A 10,886-nucleotide genomic window follows, 5' to 3' on the forward strand; every position below is an offset into this window, starting at 1 on the left:
GTTCAAGGGATACAGTAAACCTGAAGTGAAGCATCGGAATCCAAACCTTGACCCACAGGAGAGGTTCAAATCATAGAAAGTGAGAGTGTCAGTCCTCTTGTACTTAAGTCGGCATTGTGCCCTTTGTATTAATTTCGAATGCAATATCTGTGATTCATCGTCAATAAGAAGGTCCAAGGGATACAGTAAACCTGAAGTGAAGCATCGGAATTTAAAACTGGACTCACAGGAGAGGTTCAAATCATAGAAAGTTAGGGTGTCAGTCCTCTTGTACTTAAGTCGTCATTGTGCCGTTTGTATTATATTCGGATGCAATTTCTGAGTTTCATCATCAATAAGAAGGTCCAAGGGATACAGTAAACCTGAAGTGAAGCATCGGAATCTAAAACTGGGCTAACAGGAGAGGTTCAAATCATAGAAAGTTAGAGTGTCAGTCCTCTTGTACTTAAGTCGGCATTGTGCCTTTTTTATTAAATTCGAATGCAATTTCTGTGTTTCATCGTCAATAAGAAGGTTCAAGGGATACAGTTAACTGAGGTGAAGCATCGGAATCTAAACCTGGACCCACAGGAGAAGTTCTAATCATAGAGAGTGTCAGTCCTCTTGTACTTAAGTCCGCATTGTGCCTTTTGTATTAAATTCGGATGCAATTTCTGTGTTTCCTCGTCAATAAGGAGGTCCAAGGGATACAGTAAACCTGAAGTGAAGCATCGGAATCTAAAACTGGACTCACCGGAGAGGTTCAAATCATAGAAAGTTAGGGTGTCAGTCCCCTTGTACTTAAGTCGGCATTGTGGCGTTTGTATTACATTCGGATGCAATTTCTGTGTTTCATCATCAATAAAAAGGTCCAAAGGGATACAGTAAACCTATAGTGAAGTATCGGAATCTAAAACTGGGATAACAGTAGAGGTTCAAATCATAGAAAGTTAGAGTGTCAGTCCTCTTGAACTTAAGTCGGCATTGTGCCTCTTGTATTAAATTCGGATGCAATTTCAGTATTTCATCGTCAATAAGAAGGTTCAAGGGATACAGTAAACCTGAAGTGAAGCATCGGAGTCTAAACCTGGACCCACTGGAGAGGTTCAAATCATAGAAAGTGAGAGTGTCAGTCCTCTTGTACTTAAGTCGGCAATGTGCCTTTTGTATTAATTTCGGATGCCGTTTCTGTGTTTCATCGTCAATAAGACGGTCCAAGATATACAGGAAACCGGAAGTGAAGCATCTGAATCTAAAACTGGACTCACAGGAGCGGTTCATATCACAGACAGTTAGAGTGTCAGTCCTCTTGTACTTAAGTCGGCATTGTGCCTTTTGAATTGAATTCCGATGCAATTTCTGTGTTTCGTCGCAAATAAGAAGGTCCAAGGTATACAGTGAACCTGAAGTGAAGCATCGGAATCTAAAACTAGACTCACAGGAGAGGTTCAAATCATAGACAGTTAGAATGTCAGTCCTCTTGTACTTAAGTCGGCATTGTGACATTTGTATTAAATTCGGATGCAATTTCTGTGTTTCCTCGTCAATAAGGAGGTCCAAGGGATACAGTAAACCTGAAGTGAAGCATCGGAATCTAAAACTGGACTCACCGGAGAGGTTCAAATCATAGAAAGTTAGGGTGTCAGTCCCCTTGTACTTAAGTCGACATTGTGGCGTTTGTATTACATTCGGATGCAATTTCTGTGTTTCATCATCAATAAGAAGGTCCAAAGGGATACAGTAAACCTATAGTGAAGTATCGGAATCTAAAACTGGGATAACAGGAGAGGTTCAAATCATAGAAAGTTAGAGTGTCAGTCCTCTTGAACTTAAGTCGGCATTGTGCCTCTTGTATTAAATTCGGATGCAATTTCAGTATTTCATCGTCAATAAGAAGGTTCAAGGGATACAGTAAACCTGAAGTGAAGCATCGGAGTCTAAACCTGGACCCACTGGAGAGGTTCAAATCATAGAAAGTGAGAGTGTCAGTCCTCTTGTACTTAAGTCGGCAATGTGCCTTTTGTATTAATTTCGGATGCCGTTTCTGTGTTTCATCGTCAATAAGACGGTCCAAGGTATACAGGAAACCGGAAGTGAAGCATCTGAATCTAAAACTGGACTCACAGGAGCGGTTCATATCACAGACAGTTAGAGTGTCAGTCCTCTTGTACTTAAGTCGGCATTGTGCCCTTTGTATTAAATTCGGATGTAATTTCTGTGTTTCATCATCAATAAGAAGGTACAAGGGATACAGTAAACCTGAACTGAAGCATCGGAATCTAAAACTGGACTCACCGGAGAGGTTCAAATCATAGAAAGTTAGAGTGTCAGTCCTCCTGTACTTTAGTCGGCCTTGTTCCTTTCGAATTTAATTCCGATGCAATTTCTGTGTTTCACCGTCAAAAGATGCTCCAAGGGATACAGTAAACCTGAAGTGAAACTTCGGAATCTAAAACTGGACTCACAGGAGAGGTTCAAATCATAGAAAGTTAGAGTAGCAGTCCTCTTGTACTTAAGTCGGCATTGTGCCTTTTATATTAAATTCGAATGCAATTTCTGTGTTTCATCGTCAATAAGAGGGTCCAAGGAATACAATAAACCTGAAGTGAAGCATCGGAATCTAAAACTGGACTCACAGGAGAGGTTCAAATCGTAGAAAGCTAGAGTGTCAGTCCTCTTCTACTTAAGTCGGCATTGTGCCTTTTCAATTTCATTCCGATGCAATTTATGTGCTTCATCGTCAATAAGAAGGTCCATGGTATACAGTAAACCTGAATTGTAGCATCGGAATCTAAAACTAGACTCAAAGGAGAGGTTCAAATAATAGAAATTTAGAAAGTCAGTCCTCTTGAACTGAAGTCGGAATTGTGTTTTTTGAATTTAATTCCGATGCTATTTCTGTGTTTCATCGTCAATACGAAGGTCCAAGGTATACAGTAAACTTGAAGTGAAGCTTCGGTATCTAAAACTGGACTCACAGGAGAGATTCAAATCATAGAAAGTTAGAGTGTCAGTCCTTTTGTACTTAAGATGTCATTGTGTCTTTTGTATTAAATTCGGATGAAATTTCTGTGTTTCATCGTCAATAAGAAGGTCCAAGGGATACAGTGAACCTGAAGTGAAGCATCGGAATCTAAAACTAAACTCACAGGAGAAATTCAAATCCTAGAAAGTTAGAGTGTCAGTCCTCTACTACTTAAGTCGGCATTGTGCCTATTGAATTGAATTCCGATGCAATTTCTGTGTTTCATCGTCAATAAGCCGGTCCAAGGTATACAGGAAACCGGAAGTGAAGCATCTGAATCTAAAACTGGACTCACAGGAGCGGTTCATATCATAGACAGTTAGAGTGTCAGTCCTCTTGTACTTAAGTCGGCATTGTGCCTTTTGTATTAAATTCGGATGCAATTTCTGTGTTTCATCGTCAGTATGAAGGTCCAAGGGACACAGTAAACCTGAAGTGAATTATCGGAATCTAAAACTGGACTCACAGGAGAGTTTCGAATCATAGAAAGTTAGAGTGTCAGTCTTCTTGTACTTAAGTCGGCATTGTGCCCTTTGTATTAAATTCGGATGTAATTTCTGTGTTTCATCATCAATAAGAAGGTACAAGGGATACAGTAAACCTGAACTGAAGCATCGGAATCTAAAACTGGACTCACCGGAGAGGTTCAAATCATAGGAAGTTAGAGTGTCAGTCCTCCTGTACTTTAGTCGACCTTGTTGCTTTCGAATTTAATTCCGATGCAATTTCTGTGTTTCATCGTCAATAAGATGGTCCAAGGGATACAGTAAACCTGAAGTGAAGCTTCGGAATCTAAAACTGGACTCACAGGACAGGTTCAAATCATAGAAAGTTAGAGTGTCAGTCCTCTTGTACTTAGGTCGGCATTGTGCCTTTTGTATTAAACTCGGATGCAATTTCTGTGTTTCATCGTCAATACAAGGGTCCAAGGGATACAATAAACCTGAAGTGAAGCATCGGAATCTAAAACAGGACTCACAGGAGAGGTTCAAATCATAGAAAGTTAGAGTGTCAGTCCTCTTGTACTTAAGTCAGCATTGCGATTTTTGAATTTAACTCCGATGCAATTTCTGTGTTTCATCGTCAATAAGAAGGTCCATGGTATACAGTAAACCTGAAGTGAAGAATCGGAATCTAAAACTGGACTCACAGGAGAGGTTCAAATCATAGAAAGTTAGAGTGTCAGTCCTCTTGTAGTTAAGTCGGCGTTGTGCTTTTTTAAGGTAATTCCGATGCAATTTCTGTGTTTCACTGTCAATAAGAAGGCCATAGGTATACAGGAAACCTGAATCGAAGCATCAGAATCTAAAACTGGACTCACAGTAGAGGTTCAAATCATATAAAGCGAGAGTGTCAGTCCTCCTGTACTTAAGTCGGCATTGTGCCTTTTGTATTAAATTCGGATGCAATTTCTGTGTTTCATCATCAATAAGAAGATACAAGGGATACAGTAAACCTGAAGTGAAGCATCGGAATCTAAAACTGGACTCACAGGAGAGGTTGAATTCATAGAAGGTGAGAGTGTCAGTCCTCTTGTACTTAAGTCGTCATTGCGCATTATGTATTAAGTTCGGATGCAAGTTCTGTCTTTCATCATCAATAACAAGGTCCAAGGGATACAGTAAAGCTGAAGTGAAGCATCGGAATCTAAAACTGGGCTCACTGGAGAGGTTCAAATCATAGAAAGTTAGAGTGTCAGTCCACTTGTACGTAAGTCGGCATTGTGCCTTTTGTATTAAGTTCGGATGCAATCTCTGTGTTTCGTCGTCAATAAGAAGGTCCAAGGTATACAGGAAACCTGAAGTGAAGCATCGGTATCTAACACTGGACTCACAGGAGAGGTTCAAATCATAGAAAGTGAGAGTGTCAGTCCTCTTGTACTGATGTCGGCATTGTGCCTTTTGAATTAAATTCGGATGCAATTTCTCTGTTTCATCGTCAATTAGAAATTCCAAGGTATACAGGAAACCGGGATGAGGCATCGGAATCTAAAACTGGACTCACAGGAGAGGTTCAAATCATAGAAAGTGGGAGTGTCAGTCCTCTTGTACTTAAGTCGGCATTGTGCCTTTTGTATTAAATTCGGATGCAATCTCTCTGTTTCGTCGTCAATAAGAAAGTCCAAGGTATACAGGAAACCTGAAGTGAAGCATCGGAATCTAACACTGGACTCACAGAAGAGGTTCAAATCATAGAAAGTGAGAGTGTCAGTCCTCTTGTACTGAAGTCGGCATTGTGCCTTTTGAATTAAATTCGGATGCAATTTCTCTGTTTCATCGTCAATTAGAAATTCCAAGGTATACAGGAAACCGTGGTGAGGCATCGGAATCTAAAACTGGACTCACAGGAGAGGTTCAAATCATAGAAAGTGAGAGTGTCAGTCCTCTTGTAATTAAGTCGGCATTGTGCCTTTTGTATTAAATTCGGATGCAATTTATGTGTTTCACCGTCAATAAGAAAGTCCAAGGGATACAGTACACCTAAAGTGAAGCATCGGAATCTAAAACTGGACTCACAGGACAGGTTCGAATTATAGAAAGTAAGAGTGTCAGTCCTCTTGTACTTAAGTCGGCATTGTGCCTTTTGTATTGAATTCGGATGTAATTTCTGTATTTCATCGTCAATAAGAAGGTCCAAGGCATACAGTAATTCCGAAGTGAAGCATCGGAATCTAAAACTGGACTCACAGGGGAGGTTCAAATCATAGAAAGTTAGAGTATCACTCCACTTGAACTTAAGTCGGCATTGTGCCTTTTGAATTTAATTCCGAGGCAAATTCTGTGTTTCATCGTCAATAAGAAGGTCCAAGGTATACAGTAAACTTGAAGTGAAGCATCGGAATCTAAAAGTGGACTCACAGGAGAGATTCAAATCATAGAAAGTTAGAGTGTCAGTCCTCCTGTACTTAAGTCGGACTTGTTCCTTTCGAATTTAATTCCGATGCAATTTCTGTGTTTCATCGTCAATGAGATGGTCCAAGGGACACAGTAAACCTGAAGAGAAGCTTCGGAATCTAAAATTGGACTCACAGGAGAGGTTCAAATCATAGTAAGTTAGAGTGTCAGTCCTCTTGTACTTAAGTCGGCATTGTGCCTTTTTAAGTTAATTCCGATGCAATTTCTGTGTTTCATTGTCAATAAGAAGGTCCAAGTGATACAGTAAACCTGAAGTGATGCATCGGAATCCAAAACTTGACTCACAGGAGAGGTTCAAATCATAGAAAGTTAGAGTGTCAGTCCTCCTGTACTTAAGTTGGCATTGTGCCTTTTGTATTTAATTCCGATGCAATTTCTGTGTTTCATCGTCAATAAAAATGTCCAAGGGATACAGTAAACCTGAAGTGAAGCATCGGAATCTAAACTGGACTCACAGGAGAGGTTCAAATCATATAAAGCGAGAGTGTCAGTCCTCTTGTACTTAAGTCGGCATTGTGCCTTTTGTATTAAATTCGGATGCAATTTCTGTGTTTCATCATCAATAAGAAGGTACAAGGGATACAGTAAACTGGAAGTGAAGCATCGGAATTTAAAACTGGACTCACCGGAGAGGTTCAAATCATAGAAAGTTAGAGTGTCAGTCCTCCTGTACTTTAGTCGGCCTTGTTCCTTTTGAATTTAATTCCGATGCAATTTCTGTGTTTCATCGTCAATAAGATGGTCCAAGGGATACAGTAAACCTGAAGTGAAGCATCGGATTCTAAAACTGGACTTACAGGAGAGGTTCAAATCATAGAAAGTTAGAGTGTCAGTCCTCTTGTACTTAAGTCGGCATTGTGCCGTTTGTATTAAATTCGGACGCAATTTCTGTGTTTCATCGTCAATAAGAAGGTCCAAGGGATACAGTAAGCCTGAAGTGAATCATCGGAATCTAAAACTGGACTCACAGTGGAGGTTCAAATCATACAAAGTTAGAGTGTCAGTCCTCTGCTACATAAGTCGGCATTGTGCCTTTTGAATTTGATTTAGAAGCAATATCTGTGCTTCATCGTCAATACGAAGGTCCAAGGTATACAGTAAACCTGAAGTCAAAAATCGGAATCTAAAACTGGACTCACAGGAGAGGTTCAAATCTTAGAAAGTTAGAGTGTCAGTCCTCATGTACTTAAGTCAGCATTGTGCCTTTTGAATATAATTCCGATGGAATTTCTGTGTTTCATCGTCAATACGAAGGTAAAAGGGATACAGTAAACCTGAAGTAAAGCTTCGGAATCTAAAACTGGACTCCCAGGAGAGGTTCAAAGCATAGAAAGTTAGAGTGTCAGTCTTCTTGTACTTAAGTCGGCATTGTGACATTTGAATTTAATTCCGATGCAATTTCTGTGTTTCATCGTCAATAAGATGGTCCATGGGATACAGTAAACCTGAAGTGGAGAATCGGAATCTAAAACTGGACTCACAGGAGAGGTTCAAATCATAGAAAGTTAGAGTGTCAGTCCTCTTGTACATAAGTCTACATTGTGACAATTGAATTTAATTCCGATGCAATTTCTGTGTTTCATCGTCAATAAGAAGGTCCATGGGATACTGTAAACCTGAAGTGAAGAATCGGAATCTAAAACTGGACTCACAGGAGAGGTTCAAATCATAGAAAGTGAGATTGTCAGTCCTCTTGTACTTAAGACGGCATTGTGCCTTTTGTATTAAATTTGGATGCTATTTCTGTGTTTCATCGTCAATAAGAAGGTCCAAGGTATACAGTAAACCTGAAGTGAAGCATCGGAATCTAAAACTGGACTCACAGGAGAGGTTCAAATCATAGAAAGTGAGAGTGTCAGTCCTCTTGTACTTAAGTCGGCATTGTGCCTTTTGTATTAAATTCGGATGCAATTTCTGTGTTTCATCGTCAATAAGAAGGTCCAAGGGATACAGTAAACCTGAAGTGAAGCATTGGAGTCAAAAACAGGACTCACAGGAGAGTTTCAAATCATAGAAAGTAAGAGTGTCAGTCCTCTTGTACTTAAGTCGGCATTGTGCCTTTTGTATTAAATTCGGATGCAATGTCGGTGTTTCATCGTCAATAAGAAGGTCCAAGGGATACAGTAAACCAGAAGTGAAGCATCGGAATCTAAAACTGGACTCACAGGAGAGGTTCAAATCATAGAAAGTTAGAGTGTCAGTCCTCTCGTACGTAAGTCGGAACTGTGCATTTAGAATTACTATTCCGATGCAATTACTGTGTTTCATCGTCAATAAGAAGTTCCAAGGTATACAGTAAACCTGTAGTGAAGCATCGGAATCTAAAACTGGTCTCACAGGAGAGTTTCAAATCATAGATAGTTAGAGTGTCAGTCCTCTTGTACTTAAGTCGGCATTGTGCCTTTTGAATTTAATTCGGAAGCAATTTCTGTGTTTCATTGTCAATAAGAAGGTCCTAGGTATACAGAAAACCTGAAGTGAAGCATCAGAATCTAAAACTGGACTCACAGGAGAGGTTCAAATCATATAAAGCGAGAGTGTCAGTCCTCTTGTACGTAAGTCGGCATTGTTCCTTTTGTATTAAATTCGGATGCAATTTCTGTGTTTCATCATCAATAAGAAGGTACAAGGGATACAGTAAACCTGAAGTGAAGCATCGGAATCTAAAACTGGACTCACCGGAGAGGTTCAAATCATAGAAAGTTTGTGTCAGTCCTCTTGTACTTAAGTCGGCATTGTGCCTTTTCTATTAAATTCAGATGCTATTTCTGTGTTCCATCGTCAATAAGATGGTCCAAGAAATACAGTAAACCTGAAGTGAGTTATCGGATTCTAAAACTGGACTCACAGGAGAGGTTGAATTCATAGAAAGTGAGTGTGTCAGTCCTCTTGTACTTATGTCGTCAATGTGCCATTTGTATTAAATTCGGATGCAAGTTCTGTGTTTCATCATCAATAAGAAGGTCCAAGGGATACAGAAAACCTGAAGTGAAGCATCGGAATCTAAAACTGGACTCACAGGAGAGGTTGAATTCATAGAAAGTGAGAGTGTCAGTCCTCTTGTACTTAAGTCGTCATTGTGCATTTTGTATTAATTTCGGATGCACGTTCTGTGTTTCATCATCAATAAGAAGGTCCAAGGGATACAGTAAGGCTGAAGTGGAGCATCGGAATCAAAACCCGGGCTCATTGGAGAGGTTCAAATCATAGAAAGTTAGAGTGTCAGTCCTCTTGTACTTAAGTCGGCATTGTGCCTTTTGAATTTAATTCGGATGATATTTTTGTGTTTCGTCGTCAATAAGAAGGTCCAAGGTACACAGGACACCTGAAGGGAAGCATTGGAATCTAACACTGGACTCACAGGAGAGGTTCAAATCATAGAAAGTGAGAGTGTCAGTCCTCTTGTACTGATGTCGGCATTGTGCCTTTTGAATTAAATTCGGATGCAATTTCTGTGTTTCATCGTCAATTAGAATTTCCAAGGTATACAGGAAACCGGAAGTGAGGCATCGGAATCTAAAACTGGACCCACAGGAGAGGTACAAATCATAGAAAGTGAGAGTGACAATCCTCTTGTTCTTAAGTCGGCATTGTGCCTTTTGTATTAAATTCGGATGCAATCTCTGTGTTTCGTCGTCAATAAGAAGGTCCAAGGTATACAGGAAACCTGAAGTGAACCATCGGAATCTAACACTGGACTCACAGGAGAGGTTCAAATCATAGAAAGTGAGAGTGTCAGTCCTCTTGTACTGATGTCGGCATTGTGCCTTTTGAATTAAATTCGGATGCAATTTCTGTGTTTCATCGTCAATTAGAATTTCCAAGGTATACAGGAAACCGGAAGTGAGGCATCCGAATCTAAAACTGGACTCACAGGAGAGATTCAAATCATAGAAAGTGAGAGTGTCAGTCCTCTTGTACTTAAGTCGGCATTGTGCCTTTTGTATTAAATTCGGATGCAATTTATGTATTTCACCGTCAATAAGAAAGTCCAAGGGATACAGTACACCTAAAGTGAAGCATCGGAATCTAAAACTGGACTCACAGGACAGGTTCGAATCATAGAAAGTAAGAGTGTCAGTCCTCTTGTACTTAAGTCGGCATTGTGCCTTTTGTATTGAATTCGGATGCAATTTCTGTATTTCATCGTCAATAAGAAGGTCCAAGGCATACAGTAATCCCGAAGTGAAGCATCGGAATCTAAAACTGGACTCACAGGGGAGGTTCAAATCATAGAAAGTTAGAGTATCACTCCACTTGAACTTAAGTCGGCATTGTGCCTTTTGAATTTAATTCCGAGGCAAATTCTGTGGTTCATTGTCAATAAGAAGGTCCAAGGTATACAGTAAACTTGAAGTGAAGCATCGGAATCTAAAAGTGGACTCACAGGAGAGATTCAAATCATAGAAAGTTAGGGTGTCAGTCCTTTTGTACTTAAGTCGTCATTGTGCCTTTTGTAATAAATTCGAATGCAATTTCTGTGTTTCATCGTCAATAAGAAGGTCCAAGGGAAACATTAAACCTGAAGTGAAGCATCGCAATCTGAAACTGGACTCACAGGAGAGGTTCAAATCATAGAAAGTTAGAGTGTCAGTCCTCTGCTACTTAAGTCGGCATTGTGCCTTTTGAATTTAATTCCGAAAGAATTTCTGTGCTTCATCGTCAAAAAGAAGGTCCAAGGTATACAGTGAACCTAAAGTGAAGCATCCGAATCTAAAACTGGACTCACAAGAGAGGTTCAAATCATAGAAAGTTAGAATGTCAGTCCTCTTGTACTTAAGTCGGCATTGTGACATTTGTACTAAATTCGGATGCAATTTCTGTGTTTCCTCGTCAATAAGGAGGGCCAAGGGAAACAGTAAACCTGAAGTGAAACATCGGAATCTAAAACTGGACTCACCATAGAGGTTCAAATCATAGAAAGTTAGGGTGTCAGTCCTCTTGTACTTAAGTCGGCATTGTGCCGT

The sequence above is a fragment of the Schistocerca americana genome, unplaced genomic scaffold, assembly GCF_021461395.2.
Source record: "Schistocerca americana isolate TAMUIC-IGC-003095 unplaced genomic scaffold, iqSchAmer2.1 HiC_scaffold_16, whole genome shotgun sequence".
Taxonomy (NCBI): Eukaryota; Metazoa; Arthropoda; class Insecta; order Orthoptera; family Acrididae; genus Schistocerca; species Schistocerca americana.